Source organism: Lynx canadensis, chromosome A2 (genome assembly GCF_007474595.2).
Source record: "Lynx canadensis isolate LIC74 chromosome A2, mLynCan4.pri.v2, whole genome shotgun sequence".
NCBI classification, from domain to species: Eukaryota; Metazoa; Chordata; class Mammalia; order Carnivora; family Felidae; genus Lynx; species Lynx canadensis.
This window is the reverse complement of record NC_044304.2, coordinates 156740250-156760202: the sequence shown is the minus strand read 5'-3', so window position 1 is coordinate 156760202 and position 19953 is coordinate 156740250. Positions and strand designations below refer to the sequence as shown.

General features: G+C 37.2%; 1 protein-coding gene across 1 annotated transcript in view; it reads left to right on the top strand.

Moving 5' to 3' along the window:
* LOC115502040 (olfactory receptor 2F1-like) overlaps positions 1-19953 on the top strand; it is a 342928-nt gene that overhangs the window by 262177 nt on the left and 60798 nt on the right. The window lies entirely within an intron of this gene.

The following is a 19953-nucleotide window of genomic DNA, read 5'->3' as shown; positions in this document are numbered from 1 at the left end:
TTTCTCTTGTTTTCTTTGAGAAGTTGTATAATTTGATCTTTTATATTTAGGTTCATGACCCATTCCAATTTAACTTTTGTATGAACTGTGAGGAATGTGTCAAGGTATCAGGTATTTTGTTTTGTTTTGTTTTGCATGTGGATAACCAGTTGTTCCAGAACCATTTATTGATAGAAGTATCCTTTCTTTATTGGCTTGCCTTGGTGACCTTGTAAAAAATCAGTTGTCTATATTTATGTGGGTCTACTTTTCAACTGTCTCTTCTGTTCCATTGATCTATGTGTCTTTTTGTGAATAACACCACCAATTTTTTTTTTCATTTAAAAATTTTATTTAATTCAAGTTAGTTAATATATAGTGTAGTAATGGTTTCAGGAGTAGATTTAGTGATTCATCACTTACATATAACACTCAGTGCTCATCCCAACAGGTGCCCTCCTTAGTACCCATCACCCAGTTAGCCCATCACCCACCACCCCCCCAGCAACCCTTAGTTTCTTCTCTGTATTTAAGAATCTCTTATGGTTTGCCTTTCTGTCTGTTTTTATCTTATTTTCTTTCCTTTTCCTTATGCTGATCTGTTTTGTTTCTTAAATTCCATACGTGAGTGAAATCATATGACATTTTTCTTTCTCTGTCTTATTTCGCTTAGTACAACACATTCTAGTTCCATCCATGTTGTTGCAAATGGCAAGATTTCATTCTTTTTGATCACTGAGTAATAGTCCATTGTATATATACCACATCTTCTTTATCCATTCATCAGTTGATGGACATTTGGGCTCTTTCCATATTTTGGGTATTGTTGATAGTGTTGCTATAAACATTGGGGTGCATGTCCCCCTTTGCAACAGCTTTTTTGTATCCTGTGGGTATATACCTAATAGTGCAATTGCTGGATCGTAGGATAGTTCTATTTTTAATTTTTTGAGGAACCTCCACACTGTTTTCCAGAGTGGCTGCCCCAGTTTGCATTCCCACCAACAGTGCAAGAGGGTTCCCCTTTCTCTGCATCCTCGTCAACATCTGTTGTTTCCTGAGTTGTTAATATTAGCTATTCTGCCAGCTGTGAGGTAGTATCTCATTGTGATTTTGATTTATATTTCCCTGATGATGAGTGATGTTGAGCATCTTTTCATGTGTCTATTAGCCATCTGGATGTCTTCTTTGGTAAAGTGTCTGTTCATGTGTTTTGCCCATTTCTTCACTGGATTATTTGTTTGTGGGTGTTGAGTTTGATAGTTCTTTATAGATTTTGGATACTAACCCTTTATCTGATATGTCATTTGCAAATATCTTCTCCCATTCCATAGGCTGTCTTTTAGTTTTGTTGATTGTTTCCTACTACCAATTATTGTAACTGTGTAATAGATTTTGAAATTGAATCTTCTGAATTTGTTCATGCTTTTCAGAGTTGTTTTGCTATGAGTAGAGCCTTTCGGGGGGGAACCCAAAAACTTTGAGCAGATTCTTTTCGGCAGTAACTATCATAGCATTTCACAGGAACATTTTCTTCCTTTGGTTTCTGTTTCCTACCACAGAAACTGCCACATCTTTCACTAGTCTCTTGAATTGAAGTAAAAAGTAGAGGGGCATTCCCTTCTTTCTTTTTATCTTTTATCTTTTTTTTAAAAATGTTTGTTTGTTTATTTATTTATTTATTTATTTATTTATTTATTTATTTATTTTGTGTGTGTGTGTGTGTGTGTGTGTGTGAGAGAGAGAGAGAGAGAGAGAGAGAGGGAGAGAGAGAGAGAGAGAATGAAAGAGAGAGAGAGAGAGAATCCCAAGATCCCAAGCAGGCTCCATGCTGCCAGTATAGAGCCCAATGTGGGGCTCAATCTCATGAACTGTGAAATCATGATCTGAGCTGAAATCAAGAGTCAGACACTCAGCTGACTGAACCACCCAGGCGCACCTCTTTTTTTTTTAAATGTTTACTAATTTTTGAGAAAAGAAAGAGCATGCACTGAGGGGAGGGGCAGAGAGAGAGGGAGACAGAATCCAAAGCAGAGTCTGCACTGACAGCAGATAGCCCCATGAGGGGCTCAAACCCACAAATTGCAAGATCGTGACCTGAGCTGAAATTGGATGCTTAATCAACTGAGCCACCCAGGTGTCTCTCCCTTCTTCATTAAAAAAAAAAAAATCTTTATTAGGGGCACCCAGCTGGCTCAGTCGGTGGACCTTGTGACTCTTGATCTCAGGATTGTGGGTTTGAGCACCATGGTGTAGAGATTACTTTTTTTTTTTAATGTTTATTTATTTTGACAGAGAGAGAAAGAGTGTGAATGGGAGGAGGTGCAAAGAGAGATGGAGACAGACAAATCTGAAGCAGATTCTGTACTGTCAGCACAGAGCCCAATGTGGGGCTAAACTCACAAACCATGAGATCATGACGTGAGCCAAAATGAAAGGTTGGTCACTCAACTGACTGAGTCACCCAGGCACTCCCGGGTGTAGAGATTACTTAAAAATAAAATCTTAAAAAAAAAATCTTTATCATACTAAATCCAGAGGCAAATGATAATCTATACAGAGTATTATAAGATCACAAGATTTACATTTCATACTTGTTATACTCTAGAGATCCCTATAGTTGATTTTGTTAAGATAGCTTTGTTTTGTTCATGGCACAATTACCTTTCATCATGTAGTAAGCTCTGTGCTTCTTTTCTCCCCCGTGCGCATGCTTATGACTCTCCTTACTTACAGAGATTCTATGAAAATATTTTGTGTAGTTAATTATAGTTTTGATATTAATAATTATTTTTCATTTGAAAAATGTAGAATATTTTAAATAACTATAGAAAAGACTAAAGTTTGCATCTCAGCAATGACTATTGTATTTGATATTTTGCAATTATCTAATTTCTACATATTTTATTTTAAAAATATTGGGGCACCTGGGTGGCTCAGCTGGATAAGCAACTGACTTCAGCTTAGGTCATGATCTCGCGGTTCGTGGGTTTGAGCCCCGTGTCAGACTCTGTGCTGACAGCTCAGACCCTGGAGCCTGTGTCTCCCTTTCTCTGCCCCTCCCCCACTCATGTTCTGTCTCTCACTCTCTGTCTCAATATAAATAAACATTAAAAAATTTTTTAAATTAGTTGTAAAAGCAATGATATAATAATAAACATTTTGCCTCAAATAAAAGACCTGTAGTTGTCTCATAAACAGAGGACAAACTGGTGATTGCCAGAAAGAAGGGGGTAGGGGGAGAGATGAAGTAGGTGGAGGGGATTAAAAGATACAAACTTTCAGTCACAAAATAAGTAAGTCACAGAAAAGTACAGCATAGGAAATCTAGTCATTAATAGTGTAATAACATTGTATGGTGACAGACGGTGGCTACACTTATCATGGAGAGCATTAAGTAATGTATAGACTTGTCAGATCACAGTGTTGTATACCTGAAACTAACATAACATTGTATATTAACTATACATCAAAAGACAACAAACCCTTTGTTGTATTTTACACTCAGCTCAGATTTGCTGTTAAAACATATCTTCTTTTTGACATTTTATAGTTCCACTTCCTAAAAAATGTTGATTTATTTATTTTTAGAGACAGGGAGAAAAAGAGAGAGCATGTGCATGGTGGAGGAGGGGCAGAGAGAGAGAGGGAGACAGAATCCCAAGCAGGCTAGCCGCTGTCAGCACACAGCCCGAAGTGGGGCTCCAACTCCTGAAATCATGAGATCATGACCTGAGCGGAAATCAAGAGGCCGGCGCTTAACCCACTGAGCTACCCAGTTGCCCTTTGACATTTTATGGTTTTAATCTTAAAAGCAATTCACAAAGAATAAATAAAAATAAAAAATAAAATTATTGGTATATGAAAAAAACTTTCTAAAAATGTACTAGCCTCTTGGCATATACTCTCTATATAAACTTTTACCACAACAATATTGTGACCATTTTTCTACATTGTTAGGTGTTCTTTTATTTGTTTATTTATTTATTTATTTATTTATTTATTTATTTATTTAATTTATCTTTTATTTTATTTTTTATTTTTTTAAATTTACATCCAAATTATCATATAGTGCAACAATGATTTCAGGAGTAGATTCCTTAGTGCCCTTTACCCATTTAGCCCATCCCCCCTTCCACAACCCCTCCAGTAACCCTCAGTTTGTGCTCCATATTTATGGGTCTCTTCTGTTTTGTCCCCCTCCCTGTTTTTATATTCTTTTTGTTTCCTTTCCTTATGTTCATCTGTTTTGTCTCTTAAAGTCCTCAGATGAGTGAAGTCATATGATTTTTGTCTTTCTCTGACTGACTAATTTCACTTAGCATATTGCTCTCCAGTTCCACCCACATAGTTGCAAAATGGCAAGGTTTCATTCTTTTTGATTGCTGAGTAATACTCCGTTGTAATTAAGTATTCTTTTATAGTATCATTTTATTTTTTTTAATTTTTTTATTAAAAAACTTTTTTTAACGTTTATTTATTATTTAAAGACAGAGAGACACAGAGCGTGAGCAAGGGAGGGGTAAAGAGAGGGGGAGACACAGAATATGAAGCAGGCTCCAGGCTCCGAGCTGTCAGCACAGAGCCCGATGTGGGGCTCTAATTCACAAAGTGTGATATCATGACCTGAGCCCAAGTCGGACGCTTAACCGGCTGAGCCACCCAGGTGCCCCTTATAGTATCATTTTAATGAATAAACATGGTATCACAAAAGAAAGCAATTCATCTAAAGTCATTTTTCACATAGTAACAACAATAACAATAGCAAACAGCGCTTAAACAAGGTAGGAGAGGGAAGTAGTGTGGAGGAGGGGGAAAAGAAGACCTTGCGAGACAGGGAAATGACCCTCAAGTAAGACTCCCGTAAACCGCAAAGAAGCAGCTCTTCTTGCATACCGTTGGCTGATGTTAGTCATAGAGCAGCATTTATTCTCAGAAGAGGCTTGGAAATGCGATCTGTTTGGAGGTAATAGTGTCTGATCCAAAGTACAATTACATTGGATAAAGAGGATTTTTTTTTTCTTGTGAAGCAGCAGGGTAGACATTTGATTACAAATTCAATTTTTTAAGTAGTTACCTGGTTAGTTTGTCAGTTTTGCGGGGGAGTGATTTTAATTATTTATATTTTTTCTAGAAAAATGTCTGTTTCATGTGGGTTTTCAACCTTCTTTAGCATAAAATTACACCTATGAGTTTGGAGTAAACCTCCACTATTTATTCTATAGTTATTGCCTCTTTTTTTTTTCTTTTTCTAGTATGGTCTGTGTCTTTTCTCATTGTTTTCTATTAGAATAATTTTCTAATTAGAAGTTTTCTTGTTTTGCTAGATATCCCATCTCCTACCCTGAAGATTCAGTTCTAGGTTTTGTTTATCTTTCATTGTTTCTTTCATTTCTGTTGCATTATCTCTTCATGTATCATTAATATAATTTTACATCTTCCTTTAGTTTTATTTTGTCACTTTTTTAAGGTTTTTTTTTAGTTGAATGCCTAGACAACTGGTTTTCAATTTTTCTTATTTTTCTTAATGTTTATTTGTTTTTGAGGGGAGGAGAGAGAGAGAAAGAGCAAGCAAGTGAGCACGAGCGGGGAAAGGGCAGAGAGAGAGGGAAACACAGAATCTGAAGCAGGCTCCAGGCTCTGAGCCGTCAGCACAGAGCCCGATGTGGGGCTTGAACCCACGAACTGTGAGATCATGACCCGAGCCAAAGTCAGATGCTTAACTGACTGAGCCACCCAGGTGCCCTGCTTATTTTTTTTTTTAAATAAATAAGTATATACATTTACTGCTAAATACTATGTTATAGTAGCCCTGTGAAATTTGGTGTGTAGGACTTCTATTGTCATATGTTTCTAACTATGTTTGTAACCTCCCTTATGATTTCCTTTTAAAGAATTTCTTTGAATGGGTAAAACATGTACATACTAATAAATTTTTTGAGCACATATTGTATACCAGGCACTTGGGATACAGAAGTGAAACACAGGGATCCTATCTCAAGAAACTCTAAAGATTAGTGCCTATGGGTATTACAATAGGTTTTTTTTTTTAAGGTTTTTTATTTTAAGTTTACTTATTTATTTTGAAAGAGAGAGAGAGAAAGCATGAGCAGGGAGGGGCAGAGAGAGAGAATTCTAAGCAGGTTCTGTGCTGTCAGTTCAGAGCCCGATCCGATGCAGGACTTGATCCCACAAACCCATGACCTGAACCATAATCAAGAGTTGGACGCTTAACTGATTGAGCCACCCAAGTGCCCCATAGGTATTACAGTTGAAAAAGGTATTTTCTCTCAATGACTTAGTATGTTGGATGGTAAGTAGGTCTCTGAGGCAGGCTGGATGGTGAATAATCAAGTTGACTGCAATGGTTAAGTAAAGGGCTCAGATGAATGAGGCCAAGATTAATGTTCAGTACAGGTGCCCATAAATCAGCCTCTTTTTGTTCCTGGTACAGCTAATCTCAGTTACTGATCTTGTAAACAGTTACCCTGACACAGGAAAAAGTAATGCAACTAGGTCAAACATTTTTATTCACTGTGTGCATAAAGAGTTGTATTCCTACATAACTTTTTATTATATTTATTAGAAAAATAACCCTGTTTACTTTCCCCTCCCCATCTCATTTCCCCTCTTCAGAGGAAATCATTTTCAATTCGTTTATCCATTTCATTTGATATTTTTCTCCATGTCTGTCTCTAAATAACATACCTATTGTGCTACCTCTTGATTTTTTTTTTTCTTTCTAGTTTTGGTCATTTTCTTTTGACTTCCCACTTTGCAAGATGAGGGTTTAGCTCTATTTCACTCTCCACATAGCAGCTTCGTACACCCACACTCACACATTCTTCCGGTCCCTCAAGCCTCCCATACATTTATATTATAATAAGTGGTTAATACAATGTCTGATATTTACATCACTATGACAATGCAAATAAAGTTTGTAGTTGAGCCTCAGGTGATACCTTGTGATTACTTTTTGTTTTATATGCAGATTTTTGTTCTCCCTAGAGCAATTGAAAGAGAATTTGTTGCTTAGTTTTTTACGTATTTGTCATCAACTCATCCCAACTTTGATCCTGATTTTCTAAATATTTTTTCAATATGCTCAGCCATATCAGATATTCTATGTCTTGTAGACATAACTAGTTGATCCTTTCTATCTACTCCAAACTGGACAGGTTTGGAGATCTCTGAAGGCCTGCTGCCCTCTTGCTATTTTAGACTCTCCCTTCTCTATTATCCTGGTGAGTCTCTTTACTTTTGTCTTATGGTGAATTCCCTGTTGTCTGGTTTTGTTGGTTTACTCCCTTAATTTGGTGGAGCACTTCTTTAAATTTGCATGTCAAAAAATATTTTTATTCTAACTTCCCAACCAATGAATGTTATGGCTGTGAATTGAATTCCTCAGCCATTGCCATTGAAGAGTCTAATCACAATTTTGTTCCTTTACATGTAACTTAACGTCTCTTTCTCTGGAGTCACAAAATACCTTCTCTTTGTCTACACTATCCTGAATTTTCATAATGATATCTTTTGCTGGATGTTTATTTTACTAACTGGACTGGGATTTCAATCTGGAAAATCACATCTTCCAATTTGGGCAGTATGTCAATTATCAATTTATTGATTCCTTTTACTTTTTTTCTCCCTTCTTTCTTTTCTGAATTCCTAATATTTGTGGTTGGACTTTAACATTTTTTTCATCTCTTTAGCATTTTATTCTTGTTATGCCCAGAATTCGTGATCCCCAAAGACCACCAGGGAGCCGAGTCCGATGCAAAAGCAAAGAGCCTTTATTCGAGCTAGCTCGAGCTCAATCCCCTACCTGCACCGACGCAGCGGTGAGATACTGGGGAGAGAGAGCGAGTTTCAAAAGGACAAAGGTTTTATTGGGGCCTAGGGGCAGTTGGTGAGGTAATGGCTGTGGCCTCAGCCGATTGGCTGGGGAAGGGTCGGAGTCCTGTTACGCAGGTCGCGGGGCGTGTTTTGATAGGGAAGTTTGAACGGGTGAGCGGGAGGTTACTCAAGGGGAGGAGGCGTGGTCAAGGTGAAGGACACAGAACAAGATGGAGTCCGCCGGCGTAGGCCCGCCCTTTCAATTCTAATTTCTGAGAGATTTCCTTGACTTTTTCTTCCAACCATTCCATTGAATGTTTTCATTTCTACTATTGTTTTTTAAACTACCATATGTCTCTTTCTCCCCTCTAATATTCCTTTTTTTAAATTAAAAAAAAATTTTTTTTAATGTTTATTTATTATTGAGAGACAGAGAGACACAGAGCATGAGCAGGGGAGGAGGAGACACAGAATCCGAAACAGGCTCCAGGCTCTGAGCTGTCAGCACAGAGTGAGATGCGGGGCTCAAACTCACAAACTGTGAGATCATGACCTGAGCTGAAATCAGTCACCCAACCAACTGAGCCACCCAGGCACCCCTCTAATATTCCTTTTTAATAATGCCCTGTTCTTGCTATATGTATGAAGGTGTTTTTAATTGTCTTTTGAAGTTTCCATCTTCTGACATACTGTCTGTTTCCTCTAAGTTAATCCTTCTCTTTGATTTGATCTTGTGTTTCTTGGTAAAGACTTTCAGCAACTCTCTATTAATCTTTGGATGACTGTTTCTCTATGAGTGAGGTTCTCTTAGTTTTTGGATGTCTGAATATATTTTTATTTTGCTCTTATTTTAATAAGAATTTGACTAGGTAAAAAATTCTAGTTTGACAGTGATTTTCTCTCAGCACTTTGAATATTTGGATTTGTTAGTTTCTTATTTCTGGTATTTATTATTGTTGATGAGAAATATACTGTTATACTTTAATATTATCATTTTTGTTGTGTCTTTGAGAGTTTTAAGATTATCTCTTTTTAGGGGCACCTGAGTGGCTCAGTTGTTAAGCATCTGACTCTTGATTTTGACTCAGGCATGACCTCACAGTTGTGAGATGGAGCCTCCATAGGGCTCTGTGCTGGGCATAGAGCCTACCTGGGATTCTTGCTCTCTCTTTCTCTCTGTCCTCCCCTGCTTGCACTTTCTTGCGTGCTCTCTTTCACTCTTGCAAAAATAAAAAAGACTGTATTTTTAAATTTTCTGTGTTTTTCTACTATGTGGCTAAACTTGACTTTTATTATTATTATTACAAAAAAAATTTTAATGTTTATTTATTTTTGGGAAAGAGAGAGAGACAGAGTGCAAGCAGGGGAGAGGCAGAGAGAGAGAAGGAGATCCAGAATCCGAAGTAGGCTCCAGGCTCTGAGCTGTCAACCCAGAGCCTGATGTGGGGCCCAAACCCACAAATGGTGAGATCATGATCTGAGCTGAAGTCCGATGCTTAACCTACTGAGCCACCCATGTGCCCCTATTATTACTTTTAAATATGTCTTGCTTGGCATTCAGAAAGGGTCCTAAATATGACATTTTATACATTTTTAAAAACTGGTAAATTTTAGCAATATCTTTAAATATTTAAAAATGTCTTTCAGACTTTTCTTTCATTCTCCTCATCTGGAATTCCTTTTTTTTTTTTTTAAATTAATGTTTATTTATTTTTGAAAGAGAGATAGAATGCGAGTGGGGGAGGGACAGAGAGACAGAAACACAAAATCTGAAGCAGGCTCCAGGCTCTGAGCTGTCAGCACAGAGCCCAATGCTGGGCTCAAACTCATGAACCGGGAGATCATGACCTGAGCTGACATCAGAGGCTTAGCCAACTGAGCCACCCAGGCTCCCCTGGAATTCATATTAAACCTGGTTTTTCTTTATAATTATTGCAAGTTTTTAGTATTTCTGTCTCCTTATTCTGCATTCCATTTAGGGTAACCATGTAATTTATCATGCAAATGAGACAGTTTTGGGAACGAAAAAGGGCACTACAGTGATTATACAGTTAGTAAATCTGAATTTATTGGCTGAAAATTTTTATTATTTGTTGGTAGACTGGTAAAATAGATCTATTCAAAAAATATCTTTTAAATGTGGTGGGGTGCCTGGGTGGCTCAGTTGGTTAAGTGTCTGACTCTTGATTTCAGCTCATGCCATGATCCTACATTTGGTGAAATCAACACTTGCGTCAAGCTCTCTGCTGACAGTATGGAGTCTGCTTGGAATTCTCTCTCTCCCTTTCTCTCTGCCTCTCCACTGCTCACTCTCTCTCTCAAAATGAATAAGTAAGTATTAGGAAAATAATAAAAATATGGTGCACTGTTGGTGGAAATGTAAATTGGTGTAGCCATTATGGAAAATAGTATGGAGGTTCCTCAAAAAATCAAAACTAGAAATACCATAAGATCCAGTAATTCCACTGTTGGGTATTTACCAAAGAAAATGAAAACACTAATTTGAAAAGATGTATGTTTCCCTATGTTTATTGCAGTATTATTTATAGTAGCCAAGATACAATGGATGGGTATATATATTGTATATACATATATATATACACACACACATATATATACATATACAGTATATATACATGTATATATGTGTATATATATAAGTATGTGTGTGTGTGTGTGTGTGTGTGTGTGTGTGTATATATATATATATATATAATGCAGCCATATAAAATAGAATGAAATCTTGCCATTTGTGTCAATATGGATGGACCTAGAAGATATTATGTTAGGTGAAATAAGCCAGACAGAGAAAGACAAATATCATATGATTTCACTTTCAGAAACAGACTCATAAATACAGAGAACAAACTGGTGGTTGTCAGATGGGAAGGGGGTAGAAAGATTGGTAAAATAGATGAAGGGGTTTAAAAGGTACAAGCTTCCAGTTATAAAATAAATTAGTCCAGAGGATGAAAAATACAGCATAAAGAATATAGTCAATAACATTGTAATAATTTTATATGGTGACAGATGGTAACTATACTTTTCATGGTGAGCATTGCACAACATGTAGAATTGTCGAATCACCTTGTTGTAAACCTGTAACTTATATGACACTGCATGTCAACTATACTTCAAAGTCTTTCTAAAAACCATATATCCTTGATCTCTAGAGCAAAATTAAAACTACTTTCTTGTACTGACTAACTGAACATTTAAAAAAATGCAAATAGACAACTTTTCTGTTATAAATTCATGTACTTTAATAAACTTTTTAGTCACATTTATTTCCAATACCATATCACTGATAGTGTTCTGAATAACATGTTTTTCAATACCTCTTATTATCTCTCTTATCTTCATAAAATTACCTGCAGTGTTATTCATAGTTGCATTTTATGGCTAATGCATTTGAAATTGTTGACTCTTCAATGGACTCTTCTTTATTAAGAAAATAGTCTTCACAGGTGTTGATATAATTAGTACATGCTGAGAAAATTTTGTTAAACAGATGATATTCTCAATACTAACTTTCTTAGTTAGAACTTTGTAAATATTTTAGCTTCCATTCAAAAAATCTTTCTTCAAAATATTTGACAAGATGAAACTCAAATACGTTTTCCATGTCCATGATTCTTCTGAATATTTTACCAATTTTAAATCCTGCATAATTTTCAATTTTATTTCATTGTAACATTGTAATACCGAATGTACGTTTACCCAATTAAAAATAATAACTATCAAAATATTTGTTCTAGAAGTTGAGGTATTTATTTATTTATTTATTTATTTATTTATTTATTTATAGATGTTTATTTATTTTCCAGAGAGAGAGAGAGAATGAGCACATGAGTGGAGGAGGGGCAGAGAGAGAGAGGGAGACAGAGAATTCTAGGCAGGCTCTGAGCTGTCAGCACAGAGCCCAGTGGGGGTGGGGTGGGGCTTAGGGCTTGAGCTTAGGAACTGTGAGATCATGACCTGAGCTGAAGTTGGATACTTAACCAACTGAGCCATCCAGGTACCTTGAAACTGAGGTATTTTAAAGCACAATTTTTAAATTTTAGAATTAAATTTTCTGTACCATTGAGCACTCATAGTTTATTTTGTTTAGTTTCTTTTTCTTTCTGTCCTTTCTTGTGTAGGGATAAATGTCAATGTTTTCCTATTTATGAGTTGTTTTCCAATCATTGTAACTTACTAAAAGTTTTAAAAACTGAAATGTCTTCTGCTCCCTATGTTTAAAACTTGGATTATTGGGGCACCTGGGTGACTCGGCTGAGCGCCTGACTCTTGATATCCACCCAGGTCATGGTCCCAGGGTCATGGGATCGAGCCCCGCATTGGGTTCCACACTGAGTGTTGGAGCCTGCTTGAGATTCTCTCTCTCTCTCTCTCTCTCTCTCTCTCTCCCTCCCCCTCCGCCCCTCTTGCCAACTTGCCCTCTCTCTCTCTAAAATAAAAACAACAAAACCAAAACCAAAACAAACAAACAAAAAACAACCCAAGAAACAAACTTGGATCACATAATTCCCTCTGATTCAACACAAAATGTAGAGTAGTCCCCCCTTATCAGTGGGGTATATGTATCAAGATCCCCAGTGGATGCCTGAAACTGTAGACAGTACCGAATCCTGCATATGCTATGATTTTCTTATACATCTATACCTATTATAAAGTCTAATTTATAAGTTAAGCACAGCAAGAGAATACCAATAATAACTAATAAAACAGAACAATTATAACAATGTACTGTAATGAAAGTTATGTGAATCTGGTCTTTTTTCTCAGAATATCTTCTTGTACTGTACTCCTCCTTTTCCTTCTTGTGGTGATGTCACATGATAAAATGCCTACACGGTGAGATGAAGGGAGGTGAATGACATAGTGTGACGTATCTTTAAGCTACTATTGACTTTCTGACAACATGTCAGAAGGACTTTAGTTGCCTGTGAATAAATGAAACCACAGAAAGTGAAACCAAGGATAAGGGGAGGCTACTGTAATCAGAACTGACAGGAACTGTTTACCAAAACGTTCAATATAATTGTGGGAAACTTAGTTAGGTTCATCTATAAAACAGTTTTTCAAAGGTTTGAACATACCTGAAGTATGACTAATGAGAAGAAGCGATGGGAGAAAGTGTGTAGTGCCATGCCGAAGTAATTTTTGGTATCCAATAGGAGACACATCATGCAAATTTGTAGGTCAGTTATTCTGCTTGTATAAGAAAATATTTGCAAAGCTTGTCAGCTACAGCTTCTATTTTGATTGGTAAAGTAGGTCCGCTTCTTTGGATGCTATTTAAATTATGCTTGTACCACAAACAATTCCAGTTATCTTTCTGATTCACAGATTTCTTTTTTTATTTAAAATGTTCTAATGTTTATTTTTGAGAGAGACAGAGAGAGAGAGAGAGAGAGCGAGTACAAGTGGGAGAGGAGCCGAGAGAGAGGGGGAACAGAGGATCTGAAGTGGGCATTGACAGCCTGATGTGGGGCTCAAATTCACGACCCAACCATGAGATCATGACCTGAGCAGAAGTCGGAGGCTTAACTGATAGCCACCCAGGCATCCTGAGAATATTTGTTTTTAATGTGACACTGTCCTCTACTAAAATTTGTGTTCATATTGTGAACTACCAAACAAATAATTTTTATTTTCAATGTTTACCTTTTTAAATGAGTTTGTAGCATACACCAACATGTCAGCTATTTCATCTTCAAACAGAAAGAACTTCCAAAAGCTTCACTTTTTTAATTCATGAATTGGGTGAACACAATCTATTGTTTGAATTAACCGATATCTCTATTTGAAAGACTGATAAAACTGTTGTAAAACTAAGGTCGTATTACTGGGAATTTTCTTCTGTTAATGGACTCAGCATGAATGGCTTTCAATTCCTTTTTGGTATATGCACAAAAAACATGAAAATGTAGATGTTGGCAGTTTACTTCTTCCTTTTTGATTTGGATACCTTTTATTTCTTGCCTGATTGCTGTGGCTAGGGCTTCCAGTCCTATGTTCGATAGAAGTCGTGAGAGTTGAAAATCTTTGTATTGTTCCTGATCTTAGAGGAAAAACTTGGTTTTTTACTGTTGAGTATGATGTTAGCTGTGGGCTTGTCATGTATGGCTTTTGTTATGTTGAGATACATTTCTTCTATACCCAATTTGTTGAGTGTTTTTATGATGAAAAATTGTTGAACTTGATCAAATGCTTTTTCTGCATCTATTGAGATGATCATATAATTTTTATCCTTCATTCTGTTAATGTGGTGTACCACAGTGATTGATTCGCCTATGTTGAATTATCTTTGCATCCCAAGGATAAGTCCATTTGCTTATAGTGTACGATTCTTTTAATAAGTTATTGAATTTGGTTGGCTAGTGTTCTGTTGACGATTTTTGTATCTATGTTCATCAGAGATATTGGCTTATAGTTTTGTTATAGTGTCTTTGGCTTTATTAGACTAATGCTAGTCTCACAAAATGAGTTTGAAAGTGTTCCCTCATCTTCAGTTTTTTTGAAGAGTTTGACAAGGATTGGCATTAATTCTTCTTTATATCATAGAAGCCACCAGTGAAGCCATCTGGTCCTGGGCTTTTATTTGTTTTGATTACTTATTCAATCTCCTTACTTGTTATTGATCCCATTCTGGGATCCCATTCCCAAGGCTGAATTTATGATTCAGCCTTGATAGATTATATGGTTCTAGGAATTTATCCATTTTCTTCTAGTTTATTCAGGTTGTTGGCATATACTTGTTCATGATAGTCTCTTATGATTCTTTGTATTTCTGTGGTAACAGCTGTAATATCTCCTCATTCATTTCTGATTTTATTTGGTCTCTTTTTCTTAATCTAGCTAAAGGCATTTGACCAAAATGAAAGGTCGTGCTCTACTGAGAGATATGAATGAAATGCACCTTCTACAGAAGTACATTAATGTCATCTTTAGGTCTAGTCTTTTAAAAGTAACAACTAACTTTAAAAAAAAAATATTCATTTACTTTTGAGAAAGAAAGAGACAGAGGGTGAGTGGGGGAGGGACAGAAAGAGAGGGAGACACAGAATCCAAAGCAGGATCCAGGCTCCGAGGTGTCAGCACAGAGCCCGACGCGGGGCTCGAACCGACAGCTGTGAGATCATGACCCGAGCCGAAGTCAGATGTTCAACTGACTGAGCCACCCAGGCGACCCGTTCTTTAGTTTTTTTTTTTTTTTTTTTTTTTTTTTTTTTTTTTCAACGTTTATTTATTTTTGGGACAGAGAGAGACAGAGCATGAACGGGGGAGGGGCAGAGAGAAAGGGAGACACAGAATCGGAAACAGGCTCCAGGCTCTGAGCCATCAGCCCAGAGCCTGACGCGGGGCTCGAACTCACGGACCGCGAGATCGTGACCTGGCTGAAGTCGGACGCTTAACCGACTGCGCCACCCAGGCGCCCCTAGTTTTTTTTTTTTTAATGTTTATTTATTTTTGAGAGAAAGAGACAGCATGAGGAGGGGAGGGGCAGAGAGAGAGGGAGACACAGAATCCGAAGCAGGATCCAGGCTCCAAGCTGTCAGTAGGAAGCCTGACACCGGGCTCGAACCCACAAACCGTGAGATCATGACCCGAGCTGAAGTCAGAGGCTTAACTGACTGAGTCATCCAGGTGCCCAGTAACAACTAACTTTTGAAGTAGACTTAGGTCTAGGGTTTTCATGTGGTCACCAATATTATTGTAGTCTGCACAATAGATGGTAAATGACAACAAGCATATTCATCATCAACTTTCTTGAGAAATAAAAATTGAGTACTTAATTTTTTTATTATCATACATTTTTTTTTTCTGAGTCCACTTAGGCCAACAGGTTTATCACTAAAAGATCAAATTATAAAGCAAATAAGTAGTTGTAGATTTACACCACACACAAACAAATGCAAAGTACCGTATCAGGAACATTCATTCAGACCACTCTCTACATACTCTATGATAGGACTGGTCAGTCTCTAGTTCTTAAACACTTTTCACCTAAGCTATAACATCTTGCATTCCTCATTGTTCTCACCAACTGGTGACCCACAGGCTTCATGCAAATCTCAAATTTTGCCCTGCTTGTGGGTGGAGCTGGCAAGAATGGCATCTTTTTTGTCTTTTTAGTACCTTCTGAGGCTGGAAGGAGACAGGGCCCAAGCCACTCACTAATGAGGGCACTTTGTTTTTGCAGTAAGTTCCCTGGACACTGTCCTTCAAAAGAGTAAGTATTAGACCCACTGTTTCTGAAATGTGTGGGGAAAAGCCAGCTGGGTTTTTAGTGGAGCATCTCACATACTATTAGAGAAGACCTGGGCAGAAGTTGGAGTACTAAGTGAAAGTATCAAACCCATCCTGGCATGTTTTAATGCAACTAATTAAAAATTTTAAATATGGGACAAATGATAAATTGCACAGGGCTCTGGAGCAAAAGGCACGAACTAATATGTTCATAGAGCTGTTCTCTAACTTGAGATGAATTCTTCAACACTATCTTCTAATTTACAAATATTTTATTTATTGGGTCCATTTCAGTTTATTAATTTTTCTTTGCACCTTAAAAAGCTTCAGTGAGTATATTTTTCCTTTGCAAGGTTTCTAATTGGTTACTTCTATTTATTTCTCATTGTTTCATTTCTGCCTCTAAAATTTTTTGCCTCTTTTAAGACTGTTCTATTAGTTTAATAGTAGATTGTCATTAGATTTCTTTTTAAAAAAATTTTATTTTCTTGTAGCAAGAATACTTAACATGAGATCAACCTTTTAACAAATTTTTAAATGTACGGTATAGTATTGTTGATTATAGGTACAATCCAGAACTCTTGAACTTACTCATCTTGCTTAACTGAAACTCTAAGCCTGATGATTAGTTTCTTTATGTGTTTGCAGTTTGGCTTTGAAGTTTCATCTCGAACTAGGGGAATCTCTCCTCTCTTCATGATCCCCCACTCCCCATCTAGCATGTGGTGTTTAAGTCACCTTTTCCTGGTCCTCTGATTTCCCAATCCAGAACTACAATTGTTGCCTGGTGTTGATATTGTTGGTATTACAGGTGCTTTGGTTCTGTGATTTGTGGCCGTTTGTAATGTGTATATTTTGGGTAACCATTTGGCTGCTGGTTGCATGTAGTTTTCCTTCAAGATGATATCTCCTTTTTAACCCTCACCCCATTTTGGACCCTAACACTTGACAAAAAGTTTAATGTTTTATTTCGATTTTGTTGTTAGGTCCCATTAAAATATGACCTTAGCTAAAGTGGCTATACCAAAAGAGATATATCAAAATGTTTTAGAACTATTTTATGCCATTGCTATCTGATATGATATAACAGTGTTCTTTTTCTTCCCTTCCTTTCTGTGGGAGTTGCTGTTGGTGCTACAGATGTATTTCCTCAGCAATCACTATTTTTTTTTTTTTAATTTGAGAGAGAGAGAGAGAGAGAGAGAGAGAGAGAGAGGGAGGGAGGGGCAGAGTAAGAAAGAGAGAATCTTTTTTTAAAATCTTTTTTAATTTTTATTTATTTTTGAGAGAGAGAGGGAGAGACAGAGCACAAGTGGGGGAGGGGCAGAGAGAGAGGGAGACACAGAATCCAAAGCAGGAGAGAGAGAGAGAGAATCTTACACAGGCCCCAAGCTCAGTGCAGAGCCCAATGCGGGGCTTGATCCCACGACTCTGGGAACATGAGCCAATTTGACAATAAATTATATTAAAAAAAATGAAATTAATAAAAGAAAAAAAAAGACACTCAACTGACTGAGCCACCCAGGTGCCCCAACAATCACTATTCTTAAACACCCTGAAAAATTCATCTCAGTTTGTGTTCCCTCAGGGGCAGACTTTGAGACAAAGATTTTAATGGAAGTGTTTTTTGGTTTTTTTGAAAATTTAGGAAACATGCGCAGGAGAGTATGTGTATTGATATGCTCAGGGGAACATAGTAAATAAAGGGTACATTATTAAGCCAAGTTGTCAGAGTGGAAGACAAGCTTAATCCTGAGGGAGATCTCTGGCAGATGGTTAAAACACATGCCTCATAAGTATTACACTCCAGAGACGTAAGAACTTGGGTATATCCATGCCAATTTCCATGTCATGGGTTGAGGGTTGCTCCTCAGGGTTTTTGGTGCTCCCATCCCCACCTGCCTTTCCAACCTGCCATGTGTGTGGACAGTGGTCTTCCATATTTCTGAAAGAAGACCACCAGCAAAGAGATACAGATCACGATATTGTGATTTATAAGAAACATATATTTGGCCATTTGGATGACCAAAATGTATTTCTAATATATATTTGGTCTTTGTCCATCCACTATTTCTGGCTCACAGCTCCTCAAACCTTTGGAATTTCTTGTGATGAGAGTGATAAAGGTCTTTTATTAGGTTAATGAGGTGATGTTTGGAAAGCCTCTAAGGATGGGGGGCTGGTAGCCAGGAGAACTGAAACCTTGTGATTGGGAGGTTGGAACTTTTAGCTTCCCTCTTTCCTCCTGTCTCTAGTGGGGGAGAGAGGCCCTTAATCACTAATGGCCAATGATTTAATGAACCATGATTATGTAGTGAAGCTTCCATAAAAACCCACAAGGACAGGGTTTGGAGATCTTCCAGGCTGGTGAACATGTAGAGGTTCTGGGAGAGAGGCACTCCGGAAAGGGCATGGAAGTTCTGTGCCCCTTCTCGCATACCTTGCCTTCCACACCTCTAACATCTGGACGTTCATCTCTAACGTATGCTCTTATAATAAATGGTAAAGTATAAGTAAAGTGTTTTCCTGAGTTCTGTGAGCTGCTCTAGCAAATTAATTGAACCTGAGAAGGGGGTCGATGGTGGGGGGACGGGGGAGAGGGGAACATGGGTGATGGGCATTGAGGACGGCACTTGTTGGCATGAGCACTGAGTGTTGTATGTAAGCCATGAACCACGGGAATCTACCCCTAAAACCAAGAGCACACTTTACACACTGTATGTTAGCCAATTTGACAATAAATTAGTTAAAAAAAAAAAAAAAAACACAAGAAAATCAACTGTACTGAGAATCAGGCTCGCGATTTCACTGTAATGGTGGCAGGTTTAAAAAGGACTGATTTACAACACTACCAAGATTCCTATGATAAACTCAGGACCCTCATAAGGAATAAACAGATTCTGAGACTTGGGATAGAGAGTTTATGTAGATACAAACGAAAACATTGATCTCAAGATAAGTCTGAACCTCTGAACTTTGTTAGAAAAGAGCAAAATGTTTTTACCTAGAGACCATGCACCTAACATGGATGTTTTATCTTGAAATCTGCCCCACCTCCATTTGCATGATAAATGCTTTTTCATCCCTTCACTTTCAATGTGCCTGTGTCTTTAGATCTGAAATGAGTCTCTTGTAGGCAGCATATACAAGGGTGTTGCTTTTTTATTCATTGCATATCCCTGTGTTTTTTGATTATAGTGTTTAGTCCGTTTATATTCAAGGTGGTTATTGATAGATAGGTATGTACTAATTGCCATTTTGTTAGTTGTTTTATGGTTGTTTTTGTAGTTCTTCTCTATTCTCTTCTATTGCTGTCTTCTCTCATGGTTTGCTGGCTTTCTTTAGTTATATACGTGGATTCCTTTCTCTTTATTTTTTGCATATCTATTACCAAGTTTTGATTTGTGGTTACCATTAGGTTTATATATAACATTATGCACATAGCAGTCTATATAAAGTTTATGGTTGTTTAAGTGTAAAACCATTCTAAAAACACTAAATTGTCATTCCTTACATTTTAGGTGTATGGTGGCATATTTTACATCCTTTTGTTTTGTGATTCCCTTGACTGATGTTTATAGATATACTTAATTTTACTGCCTTTTTTCTTTCTATTTTCCTCATTCTTGCTTATGGTCTTTCCTTTCCACTTAAAAAGTCCCCTTTAACATTTCTCGTAGGTTTAGTGGTCATGAATTCCTTTAACTTTTGTTTGTCTAGGAACTCTTTAGCCCTCTTCCTATTCTGAATGATAGCCTTGCTGGATAGAGTATTCTTGGCTACAGGTTTTTTTCCTTTTAGCACTTCGAATATATCATGCCACTCCCTTCTTGCCTGCGGAGTGCTGAAAACTCAGCTGATTGCCTGATGGGGTTTATCTTG